Source organism: Aquila chrysaetos, chromosome 3 (genome assembly GCF_900496995.4).
Source record: "Aquila chrysaetos chrysaetos chromosome 3, bAquChr1.4, whole genome shotgun sequence".
NCBI classification, from domain to species: domain Eukaryota; kingdom Metazoa; phylum Chordata; class Aves; order Accipitriformes; family Accipitridae; genus Aquila; species Aquila chrysaetos.
The window spans coordinates 7712494-7726173 of record NC_044006.1 but is presented as its reverse complement, the minus strand read 5'-3'; the positions used below and the strand labels follow the sequence as shown (position 1 = coordinate 7726173).

General features: G+C 41.7%; 1 long non-coding RNA gene across 1 annotated transcript; it reads left to right on the top strand.

Annotated features, from left to right (window-relative positions):
• Positions 1 to 7706: 7706 nt before the first annotated feature.
• LOC115339440 lies at positions 7707 to 12872 on the top strand. Its single transcript, XR_003922715.1, has 2 exons — positions 7707 to 7821; positions 12041 to 12872. It is a non-coding gene; the product is annotated as an uncharacterized LOC115339440 (long non-coding RNA).
• The last annotated feature ends 808 nt before the right edge of the window (positions 12873 to 13680 follow it).

The window sequence follows — 13680 nt, the reverse complement described above, 5'->3', positions numbered from 1 at the left end:
AGGCCAGCCCCCGGCAGGACCCTCAGCACCCGGGCAGGATTGGGCCGACTGCCCGAGGGGTGACACACCGGCCTCCGAGGCCTGCGGGGTTTGTCCTGCACTGATGCCTGAGTAACAGCTGTAAACAGGGATGAGTTGTGAAATCAAAGATGGTTTCTTTACAGTGAGAGGTTCCAAGTTCGCTGAGTTCAATTTCATTCCTGTCCAAGAAGACCGTGGAAAGGGTAAATTGGGTGCTTTTCTGCCGCCTTTGGTCAGAGAAACAGGCTGAGGTACAAGGAATCCAGTGGGGCTGCAAGTCTGAAGTAGGTGATTTGGTTCCAGCCAGCGCTGGAAGGAAGCAGACACCAAAGTAAATGGAGTTGGTGACGTAAAGTCGTTTCTCAAGAAAACTCAATAAATCCGTCAGGAGATACATAACCCTCTCCCTTTCCACCATTCTGTGGCTTCAGCTTAATCTGAACATCCAAACCAAATTTAATATCATCGGAATATCCCAGTGGGAATTTTCCCCAATGAAAATGTTGGCAAATGCGTCATTTAATACCATATCTCAGGGAAGGCTGTCCTGGCAGTGAGTGTTTTGCACACTGGCACAGTCATTTCAGAAAAAACGGAGACACTCTGTCCCCTCCAACACTTCAGTGCAGATGGCAGATGGCAAAGAACACAGCAACTCTTTGTCTTCAGATGTAACTTTGCATTTCTGAGAAACTTTGAGTGAGACCTCTGAGGTTCAGATTTGTCAGATCAATAAAAGTAACTTCAGTAGCGCACCGTAGAGTAGGTTTCTAGAAACTCAGAGGCAGTGCAATGACTGATGTTGTTACAGACCTGGGGCTTCAATAACTGACGTACCCCAAAATAAGATGCTGGTACTACTAAACACCTGATCCCTGGAGTGAAATCCATAATCCTTGGGACAGACATGAGCTTGAAAGATGGTGCAGAGGTAGAGTCAGACACATCACACCAGCAATGCAAGCATCCCCATCTTTCGGAGAGCAGGTGCTGTTTTGAACTAGACAAAGAAAAACACATCTGAATTCATGTGCCTCCAAAACTGAAATGCCTGACTCAGAGTTACAGGGAAAACTGTTTCTGCTTAAGTTCTGCTGAAGTTTTAGGCTTTATTGGATCTGGCTCTTTTACAGTTAGCGATTCCTAGTGATTACTGAAGAATTATGTTTTCAGCAAGTAGGTTTTCCCCACTGTCTCTTATGGAGTCCATATTAATTGTTGAATCTGTCTTGTGTTTAGCCAATGAGGCCTGAATGGGTAATGAAAAGGAGAGAATAATTGCTTCAGTGCGGGGAGCTCCAGGGAAGCAGAATCATCAGTAATTATTACCATGCTCCCCATACCTCTCAGCAGGGACCATGAGCAAGGCTGCAGCCTGAGTTACTGTGGTCTCGCTCTGAAATAACTCCTCCAAACCCAGTGGAATCCCTCCAGATTCACACTAATGTGAAAGCAGAATTTGGCTCACGCGCTTCAGCTGAAACACCATGCTGAATGAGAAACATTCGCTTGTGCTGCTTACCAGAAAGAGCCTGAACATGATTTTTCAAACTATGTATTGCAATCTCTAGTTTCTCCAGACGCTGACTGTGGTTCACAGTGTTGATGTAGGAATGGAACTGCTAATCTGTTATTGTCTCTCCTTCCCCCATCACGAAAAAACCAGGTTCCTGCTGTCCCTATTTTTTTAAAGAGGGAGAATTACAAAATATATACCAGCTATTTCTTCATGTGGGAGCTTCTAGAACAGATAAAAGGTTACTGTGTCAGGATTGAAACAGAGAGTTATTGTATACATAGTGCCTTAGTGGGTGGGACAGGCATTTGAACCACAATTACTCTCCTGTATGAGTATTTTATGTTTCCATCAAATATGCACTGATGATAACAATACTATGTTAAATATTTCACTTCATTAATACAGCTTCTGCAAAGGCTGGGTCATGACTTTCGCCAGCTGTCACAGCTTTGAAGCCTGCTGGCTGTACTTTCCCCCTGTCAGTCTATCACCCTATCCCTTCCCAAGCCTGAAATATAAAATGTGAGGAGCTTGGCTTACTAAAAAGAAAAAGCAGGGGAAAAAAAGGCTAATTGTAGATCATGTATTTCATTCTTCACTTTAGTGAGAAACTAGCCCAGTCACAATCAGCATGAACCTGCAGCAGCATTAGCAGGAAGAGAAGTAATTATCTTTAAGAGGGTGCTTGATCCATGTGGATCATGTCTATGATGCTTTTCCATCCTGAGGAGGAGCCAGGCGTGAGGTTAAGACTGTGCCAGCAGATGATAGGATGGCCTGAGCTGGGGATAAATGCTGGTTTCGGGCAGAGGGCACGTCCCCACAGTCAGGTTTTGGCTTGGCAAATGCCTGATGCCAACTGCCGTGATGGTGAAGTGGTGTCGGCAGTCCTGCCTTTCTGTCATGCTGTTGATTTGAAACCTTTATTCCACCAGCAGCTGCCCTTTGAAGCCTTTATTTCACCAGCAGCTGCCCTCATGACTTCGGGCTGAGGAAAATGTCCAAATTTTCTTTTCTTTTCTTTGGACTTTTCCCAAGAAAACAATATTGACTGGCCTCTTAGGCACCTTGTTTTGATGCTTCATGCTCACAGGGCATGATCTGGGAAAACTCTACGTACATCTCCAGTAGTGAATTCCTGCTGTGGTGTGCAGAGTTAATATTCCTCTTCAGTGCAGGAGAGGTCCCTTAGGTCACTGCAGGATTGGGACGGCTGGAGCCAATTTTTCTTCCTGGAAAAAAGTGATTTGCTAAACTTCTGTCAAGTGAAAACATAAGCATGGATAGCCCTAATTTTACTACACTGAAAGGATAAAAGCTTTAAACTATGCAAGGAAACATTAATTTCAGTGAACAGCTGTGAAGTATAAGAATATTATATAACTTTATTGCTACCACTGGAGATGAGCTTCCACTGAAATATCAGGTATGACCTCCGCCAGCTCCTGCACTGCTCTTTTCCCTTTCTGAAATCATCATCTCAACACTTCAGTTAAACTCTGTGACCCTGCCATATTACTCAGCAAGTTCTTGATTGTTATGATCTAAAGCTTTATTTCAGGGTAAGTCCCAGCTTTAACAGAACAGGCCTGTCCTTCAGCACAGCTCCACAGAAGGCAATGACATTACACCAGCAGACAGTGAATGTGACACAAGTCAGCCGGGAGAAACAAAGCAGGAATTTCAGGTAGCACAGGAGGACTTCTTGTAAATCCTTCTGGTTCATGAAACCAGTTGCTTTGTGTATAAAAAATTATGACCCACATCTTGGGATTTCATAGTTTTATTGATTCAGTGGTGCTTGTGTTTGAATGCATTTAGAAATATTTTGATAGGTTTTGGTTTTGTTTTTTTTTTTTTTGAGTTATCAAATATTCAGAATTCATACTGCAGTTCAAGAGATCTACAGTCTAACTGTAACTCATTATCAGTAAAATCAGTAATACTCAAATCCAATAATATTCTACATTTTTGAAGGAGATAATATTACCAGATAGTAACTTCATAACTAGATTTAATATTTAAAACTGTAAATTCTCAAAAGCAAAAGTGAGAGCTATGCATAAGAAAGCTAGCAGGTAAACAAATTTCTCTCATCCACAGTTCTGACACTGCAGTACCAGCTCTAACCTCCTAGTGTGATTCCTCTCGGAAGTGACCAGTGCTGCATGAAAGCTCTCTGATATTAATTTTCTAGTGAGGAGCAATATTTCTGGGGCAGAAATGAAACTGAGTTGATTTTGTCACATCTGAATTCAAAATTAGTAAAAAAAAAAAAAATATTAGAAGATCTCGAGGCCTGATGCAGCTTGGAGCAATTACTTCTAGATTCAAAATCATCTATCAGTTTTTGAGCTTTAAGTGAAGAAGATTCACCTAATTTAAGTGGAGCTCTCCAGGAGTGACAGGTTACTATCTGACACACTGTGCCGTTTGATGACCAGGGTATGACCTGACCTGTCCTCCATGACCAAGGCTTGGGATTTGTTCTTTCTGTGTAACTTTCAACTTTGTCCTTCATTTTGCCCACTTGTAAAATGGAATGACAACTTTACCTCCAACCACATGCTCAGCATCAGCTTGCAGAGGCTTGGGAAACACTAAGATATTACTGCAAAGGGACTCCCAAGTGTCCAAAGAGAAACCAAATCTCAAGTCTTTACTCTTGGGCTTCAAGAAAAAGACATACAGACTCTTGAAGAAATGCAAAAACTTTTGTTCTTTCCCCATTTCAAAGGTGCATCCCCAAACACTTGTTGGTTGTTTGCTCTTCAATAGCTAAATTGTGTTCCTTCACAAATTAACCTGAAAATGATGTCTAGGATGCAGTTTTTTAAGATGAGAACTTAATGCCAAGTCTTTTCTTCCCTGTCCTTCAGGACAGGTTGCAATGACATTCTCCTATCTGTTGCCCCACTGCAGTCCTCATAACACCCAAAATTCAGTTCACAGACAAGCTTTGGAGGGCAGAGGTGATGTTCTGACTGCCAGGTAAAAACCCTAGCAGGTATTCCTCCAAGGGCAAACAGCGGGGATTCCTTCCTGCCCTCTCTGCTAGGCATCAGAGACTTGATGTCATCAGTTTGACTTCAGATGTTGCGTTAATTTGTCAACATATTCTAGAGTATATTAGCAACTGAATTAGAGGTGCTGATATCACTGTGACAGAGGTTTTTCTAATGCAGAACAGGTGACTGCGTGGTATTTAGAAAATACACCTTTTGCAGTTGGGCTCTCTGGAACTAGTTCATTATACAGATGCAAGACCAAAATAACACTCCCTTCCATTTCATGGACTTGTAAAGTCATAAACTTTAAGATTCTCTCCCATTATACGTCTTTAGCCAATATTGTCCAGATCCCTAATGCTTTGGTATAGTATCACAAAGTCTTGCATGTCTCTCAAAATCAGCACTGAGGAAATACAATAAAACAATCCAGGTGATAGCTGAATGAGTAACGCTCACAAAAGTAAGCAAATTATAGATCAGATAAACAAAGCCCAGAAGTAAATGTGGGTTGGGTGAAAGCAGGTGTTGTTAGTACAGAGTGATTGCACTTTGCCTTTGGGAACAGTGCCAAAGGGAATGCCTTCTGGGTGGAAAAGCACGTCTCCTGGCTGGCTAGCTTCAGTACTGGCTTGGGGTGAATGCCTCCACCAGTTTAATCCTCTGGTGGGGAGGTGAAATGCCAGCAGCACAGATTTAGGCACAACTGACTGTAAGAAATGCAAGTTAGCCCTCCCCTGGCAATAAACGCTAACCGATACCTGGAAATGGCCAGAATATCTTGACCAGCAACACCATGTACAACAAATCTGTCCGTGTGAGCGCAGTTCAGGACATCCTCCTGCCTCCCCGTGAACCCCGATGTGTATCTGGCTGCACCTAGGTGTTCACAAGGATAATTAGGGCTGAGTAAGGATATAACTGAGTGGAAGCAACTATACTTAAAAACCCCAAACAACAACATAGGGTGGGTTGTTGTCAGAGAACTTCAGCACAATAGGAACAACACAAAGGTAGATGTTGTGAAACGGTGTGATCAAAACACAGCCATCCCAAATTGACAAGCGCCTATTCCTCTCTCATTGCTTGCCCACACAGTTGCACAGCTTTTACTGAGGCTGCTCCCAGATGGAGCTGTTTGTAGAGCTGGGAGTGGGTGTGTGCCAGCGTCCAGCCCTGCCTTGAGTTGTGACTAAACTGGGTGGCACCGTGCTGTGTCCCCGCTCAGAGCGGAGGACCTGCGGTGGCTCCCAGGTAGCCTCAACCTGTGTGTTTCTTTCACACGAAGGGAATGGGGAGCATGTGCCTGGATGTGGCACTGGGAGCCATCCTGCACAGCAAGCTCTTTCAGGAGAGCCAAAACTCTCCCAGTTTTTCCCCCCCCCAATCTGCCCTTTGTAGGAATAGCTTAAGGGCAAGAGATGTGTTAGAGATTGTTTTGTTGACAACTTTCTCTTATTGCTTCTAATTAAGACTCAAGAATATGTCTTCTCACTCCATGATTTATTTTAATCATCCTTTGATAACCATGAACCACCCAACCTTTCCTTTGATAGTTAAACATGAGGAGTTCTTTTACTATTTCTTTTTCTGCCAAGTTCCAGTTCATTTCAAGTGTTATTCTTGAGCCTTTCTCTAATTTGCCAATTTGGAAACGATGCACATAGACTAAGTGCATAAATGTCACCTTAATTACAAAGGAAACTACAAGAAGGTTAACTCATTTTTATGAATGCAGCTTGATATATTCTTAAGAGCCTTTTATGTACTTATGCTCTTAGTTAAATGATGAATTTGTTATCCTTTGCTAATTGTGCCTTTTCATATTGATTGTAACCTGCTTTTCTTCTTCTCCCGTAAGTCTCTACTTTGAAGCATGGTTTTTTGTCATAGTTAGGTCTGCTTTGTTTTTTTCTAGTGTGAACTATTCTTTATCCTCTAAACCGGTTCTTCATAGGCTCTTTACAGCAGTGCAATAAATGGTGGCTGCTCTCCACATCATTTTTTCCTGCTAATTCAATAAAATGAAAGTTTACCTTGAACAAGGTGAGTCATTGTCAGGTAAGTCAGGGCTAGTGAGAAATCACATGAATTAAACAAAACTAACGCTAAAGCCAGGCTTTCTATAGCTCTATTGTGACAAAGAGGAAGAATGCTCTTTGTGCACCAAGGCTCTCTAATTTTTGTTTTCTGGGTATTTACAAGCTCAGACAGCCCTCTGAAAGAGAGCCAAATTTCACCTAGGATTTCTGCTGAGAAATAAACAAGGAGAAATTAATTCTTCACTAACTAATACCTCTTCCACCACAGAGGCTTAAGTATCTTCCTGTTAGCAAGCTTCTTCAGCTGTTAGTAAACATATTTATTTATGGAAGTTGATAACCTTTGGCATGTCTTTTCACAATTACAAGAGGCCTGTTGCCTGCTTTGCACCTTTTTTTCCTCTCTGTTCAATTCTTCTATTGCCTTTAGTCCCACATTAAGATTGAACGGGGTAGGAAACAACGTGACTTGGTGTTTATATGGCACAAAGCACAGGGGAATGCAAGTCCAGAACTGCAGTTTGAAGGTACTACAACATTAAAAATTGTAACTTCTCCTAGCAGCATTTTTTAAAGAGACACTGACTTTTTTTTTTTTTTTTTTTTTTTTTTTTTTTTTTTTTTGCAAAGAATAAGAGCACAGATCAGGCTGTTGCTGTTACTGACCTAATTCATTCATGTATAGAAGCTAATTTACCCTATAGATTTTATTTGGAAAATATCATCAGATTATAGAATTACCCACACTACTTTTGTAGCGGTGCAGTTTGCTGGTTTTTGGTTTTGTTTTTTTTTTTTTTAAATGATGAATTAGGGAGAAGATGGCAACTGTAACGCATGAGACAAAGCAAAAATTATAAAAAAAACAAAACCAAAACCCCACAACTTCCAAACTGCAACAGTTGTGAAACGGAAAAACGGGGCAGAATTACACTGCTGGAAACATAGCCCCCACCGTGCGAGCAGCAGGAGTGAGATGGGGCTGTCGCGATGAGAGCTGTCGCGATGAGAGCTGTCGCGGGGCGGGCGGCGGGCAGCCTGACGGCAGGTGGCAGCCTCAGACCGCCTGCAAACGAGGGGTCTCGCCCTAAACTCAGCCTTTTACACCAAAAGAGGCAGCAATGAAACGGTCCCTGGGGTTTGAAAGGCAACATCCAACTCGAGAGGTTTGGGAAATGTGCTTTGGAGCTGACCCGGACCGCTGTCTGACCGCCCCGACCTTCCTCAGCAGGTAAAACCACCCCCGGGTGTGATGCTTTGGGTCGCAGGTGCTCCTTTCTGTTCAACATAGCGCTATTGTGAATGGTGTGAGATGGTCCCAGTAAGACCGATTGGCTTCAGATGGTAACGTTTTCCATTTGGGGTATTAGGCTAAAAGATGGGAAAGCCTTTTTTATTTTCTTTATAGTTCTGTCACGCATTCACAGGTGATCTGGGAAACAGCTTTCAACTAACCACGAGCTTTGCAGTTCAATGAGTGAAAAAATTACTCAGGGTTGACTCAAAAGGAAAATATTCTCAAAAAAGAAATCCCCAAATGAGCTAGGTCATCTGGAAGATTTAATTTGATCAGAAACTATGCATTACATAACCCACTCTAATCCATGTAAAAAAAACAGATGTCAGGAATTTACAAAATGAAAACAAAACTTCTGCATTTATTGGAATACTTTTCCCTACTTTTTTTCCCTGCCAAAATTGTTCATAGAATTTAAGTAGTTTCATCCACATCTAAGAACAATTTCCCTCCCACTTTATTTGCCAATGTAAGATTTACCTGCTGAAAATAATTTGCCTTAATCCTTATTAAACATAGGATGATTTTGGCTAGATGCTCACATTTCATACGTTTATGCCCGTGTAACCTTACCTGAATCACTTTGTATTCATCTATTTACAAATTGGCTGAGCCCACGCATTGAAGCGCAAGACCTAAACATTTGAGCCAGACAAAGGGTCATTCTCTTTTACCACCGCTGTGATGACAGATCCGTAACTCTTGCACTTGTTCGTACTTACAGAAAGAATGCCCTCAGTCAATGGGAGCCTGTTGTCTGGCAGTGTGGGTATTAAGTGCCGCTACTGAAAATTCTGCAAATGGATTTAGGAAAATATGTGCCTCGCTAGTTACAAGTGAACGATGTAGGCAGCTGGAAGGAGCGCGGTCTCTCTGAATTACGGATGAGGATTCTTGGAGACCAAACTCTCGCTTGAGTCGCACGCTGGCGTTTCTCAGTTACCCCGAAAGCCGGTGAGAGCTGCAGGCAGATGATTGACAGGAAGGAGCTGTTCAGAGGAGTACATTCAACAGCATAAGGAAGAGAGATTTGTGAAGGGTGATGTTAAGGAAGCAATATCTGGGGAAAGAATGGAAAATTGGCAAACAGCATTTCTCATTGATGTTGTCTGCTGCAACAGTGACTCATTAGGGAGTGCCCAGAACGCTGTGTCTGGTTTGCATTTCACTTTCTCATCAATCTGATTAGTAAGGTCAGCTACACATGTCATGGGGTGAGCCATCACAACTAGCATTTTTTTATGGACTTGGGTTTTTTTGGATTTAATCATTAGAGTGCTACTTCAGATATACATAGCTGTGTCATCATTTGGCTCCTTTATAGCCCTGATAAGCTGTAAAGTTTATCGGTTTGCTAAATGCTGCTCCTCCTGCCACACCTGCCTCCTTCATGACTTCACACCTCGCACTTTTAGGCTTGGCATCTCCTTTTTTCAAATGCTGGTGTGTTGGTGAACACAGTGACCATTACAAATGGCAAAGGTTGAACCACAGCATGTATGAAGCTAACATTTCAGAAATCTTCAAAGGAGATTGGCTGCCACGTGAAAAAAAAAAAAATTCCAGGATAACAATGGTAACTGCTGATGTGCTTTTGAAATAGTGTTAAATATAACATTTCAGGATTTAAGACAATCTCTTACTAGGGTTTAAAAGACCCCTAATAAGTAAGAGTGTGTTTGGTACCTAGCTAAAACCATCTTTCTCCTGCCTTGCTTTGAAGGTCTTGGATCACTCTGGGAGGCAGCGGGATCATTGACTGACCAAAGGTCTCACCTGGCATAGTAATGCCAACGGTTCAATGGTCTGATTGCTCAATAATTTAGATGGCATCTAGGTAACTATAGTAAAGAAGAACATTCCTAGCAACAAGCCATTTTCTTCCATATTATTTCCACCAAATGACACTATTATATCCACCAAAAAGTTCCATTGTTCCAGCAAGCTTCAATTTTGTCCATTATTTGGTATTTTCTTCCAATCCAGGTTCAAGGTCCCAGAGGACATTACAGTGATTACAATCTGAGCGTGTGGACTTCTGGCCTTCTCAACTCGTCCTGCAGATATGACTTTGGAAGTTTGTCTTTTCAAACCTGTTTGGTCTGGTTCATAGCTGTCCACTGTGTTTATCTTTGCAAAATTGTTTTGCAGTTAGTTTATGAATTCTGGATTAGAAAGAACTCAATGCCTCAAGTGAAGTCCTGTTAAAACCACTAAATTTTTTCCAACCACTAAGATTTGCATAATTTCCCCAACAGAAACCACCTTTCAGTGGTATGCTGTACTTGACACCAAGCTAAAGGCCGTCTGAAATGTCAGACCTCAGATTATTGGAAACACAGATTTGGACTGTCTGGGAATTTGGCAGAGGTTACCTTGGCATGCGATCTCAACTCATTTGGCAACTGGTATAAGGTAGTCTGAAACTGAGTTTGCCGAATCTGTCCTCAAATCCAAGTGTCAGCAAGGGGCTGAGGTTCAGGACATACTTTACACAACTTTTCTGGCATCTGTGTCCTGCAACTTCCATTGCCAGAAAACAAGCCATCCCCTGCCTTGCCTTTTCCTCACTGATAGCAGGTGTCACGAGGCAATCAACCACATTTTTAAGTTTCTGAACATATCTGTGACTCGAAATGGGGTACTCTCATGCAGTGTCGTGCCTTCTAACTCTTCACAGGTACTTCGAGCCACTTCCTCCCTCCTGCAAGGGAATTTTCTATCTGTTCTCTTTTGCCTTCAACCAAGGACAAACTTGTCTGATTAATTGCACATGTATGTGCATGTTTGTACAACTCAAACTGGAAGTGGCATTTCTACTTTTCAATCACCAACCCTGAAAAAGACTCATCTTTTTAAGCACTCTGGTTTTTCTTCATGCTGCTACAATGCACGCTGTTTCCCTTGTAATTAAAATAGACAAACTGCGGTGACTGTGGTGACTGAATGGAGAATTTGGCTGCAAAACAGCTGTTCTTGTCATGACATAGTCATGGCCAGGTCTGTTTTTAGCATCTGTAGTAAAACCATTAAGTGGCGGCTGGGAAAATAATATGTAGGTATCATCAGGTCAAGGACATACTCATACATCCTTTAAAAATATTAGGTACTCCCCACAGCATGTTATCATTTTAATTGCCTTTTAAATAAGGAAATACAACAAAACCCAGGAGAAGCTAAGATTTTTCTTTGACACTTGGCTAATTAAGAGCAACTTAAACATATCTTTAACTGACTATCAAATTTCTCTCTTTAGCATAGACAGGACAGGACATGAATGTGCCAGCTGTTATGATCAACTCCTTGGGCAGCCAAACTATTTCCTATTGTAGCTTCATTCGTTTGTTCTCATTTTGAACAACAAGTCCAATTTAAGCATGAGAAACCTTCTGAAGATGCATCTACCTTCCCCTCTCTTCCAGCCACAGCCCCACTGTGTATAAGCCATGTCATGACTCAGGCTGCCTCTCAAGCCACACGACTGGCTATGTTTGGTCTGAACTAGTGTCACTCTAAATTAGCTTTTTTCAGATCAAGTTTTTGTGTTGTTAAATTTGTTCCCTGGGGTCATAGAGTCCATGCTGATATTTTCAGGTGGGGTTAATGATTTAATGTGACTCATATGTCAGTGCTAACTCACTCAGGTCTCACAACAAACCCAACTGATGACTCAGGAAGCCTTTTTTATCATTGTATTTAGATGATGTGTGCTTCTAGTGCCCAAGATTTCTAAAAGAAAGAGAAGTAATATATATTTGGCAGGTTTTTTGGTCCCTACTATCTCTTTTCAACTTTGTGATTAGATAGCCCTTATCAGAAATAGACCACATCTCCCAGAAAACACCAGGTTATGGCCTCCCCGCTGCTGATAGTTGGTTGGGTTTAAAGAGGACGTGGTGGTTAATGTTTTTGCAGTTCGCATGTGACTTCAGCCAGAGGGGACACACAAGTAAGAAGAGAAAGGGGATCTGCATATCATGTGGCACCGTCAGGGTTGCCGAGTGCAAAAAACAGAATCATTTCAGACCTCATCTAAGCACGTTCAAATCCAACAGAAAGAAACCTGCCAATTTTAGTAAGCTTTGGAAACCACCTTTAATAGTTACAAAGATTAATAACAAGAACGTTATAGAAATACTGTTGTGTTTTGCAGGTGATGGTCTGCACAACCTTGGCACTCAGATTTGTGCTCAAAGAGAAGAAGAACACCCCCAGCCTAGAAGTACGAGTGCATCCCAGGTCCATGCCAGGATGACACCTTTGCGCAACTCTTTTCACCCTGCTCCTGATTTCCCTGGGGTATGGTACAAAAAGGAACCATAGGATGTTCCAGGTAAATGTCACCACCACCTGCCCTGCAGTTTAGATGTAGCCAACAAGAACTCCTAGTTCCACTGGAGAAACATTTATTCAGTAGAATACCTTCAAGTATATTTCCTTCTTCATTTCTGAAAATGAGCTCTAATAGCTTTTTCTGGAAGTAGCCAAGAGGCTATTGAATGCTGCAACTAGACACTGAAAGATTTCTTAGGACTTTTTTTTTTAACAACTACAAAGTACGAACTTGGTTATGGAGCATTGAATTGAATTAATTTTTGAAATGGCGCTGAGCAGGGATTATGGTAGATATGATTAACATATGTCACTGTCCCTGTCGATTTGCCAGAGGCAGTGATAGTATAAATAGAAACTGATTTTTTGGTCAAAAGTAAAGAATGAGCTTGAAACGTTGAGTCATGGTAAATACCATATAGGAAAAGTATGGGCACAGAGCTGAGACCTGGGGGTGGCTCATAAAATGAGACTTCTTTAGCAAGTATTAGTAATAGCTTAAATATTGTGTTATAAAATGTAAGTCTTTGTTATGCTGGTGAGAGATAGGGACTCCTTTTTTTCCTAGAAAAAAATTGGTTAGGAATTCTAAGATCATCTTTATTGTATTTGTGGATCCTGCAATTTCATATTAAAACACTTCCGAAGAGTGATCTTGATATTTACCTAACTCCGGATTTTTGAGAGTTATAAATAACTGGTAGGAAGTACTACACGTATCACTAGTTTGTATAATATTTAAACGAGGTCAGTGTGCAATGAACTCTTCAGGTAACGGAGTCCAGTAGACAATTATTGCCTGACACTTCAGTTTTCTATTTGGATAATTTGACCTTTTAATTGAGCACTTAACCTGAAAGTTTACACAGTTTGGGGCCACTTTCAGGGAAAAAAAAACTCTATTATATATATTCTTCTTCAAATTTCCAATTAAAAGGAAAAAACCCTGAAAAATGTAAAAGTTTTCATTTAGGTGACAACTGGTGTTAAAGCTCACAGGAAAAGTACAGGGGTGTTTTCTACCTCAAGCAGTAGCGCCCATATTCTCCGGCAGGGCAGAGTGGATCACGTACTCATGTCAGTGTTGGGATAGGCTGCACTCTTTGGCCTTTCCCTTATCGCATAAGGGATTCGTGCTGTATATTTGTTCTGCACACACATAGTAGACCCAGTGTGAGCTAGGTTCGCTGTGCATACAAAACATGACTATATTTCATGTTTTCCCCAAACTCGATGCTTTCCTGGAAGCACTGGATTCGCCGTGTATGTGCAGTTAATTCACTCAGCAAATTCTTAAGGACATGCTGCGAAAAGGCTTGAGGAGGCAGCAGCCAGGACTGGGCTGTTCCTGCTGCCCAAACAATCAAGCCTGCCTGCAACTTGCTCCCCATGAGTTCCCAAATTGCCCCCAAGAAAAGGCGTTTCCAAGACTGGGCTGAGTACTCTTTTAATTGTCTTGAT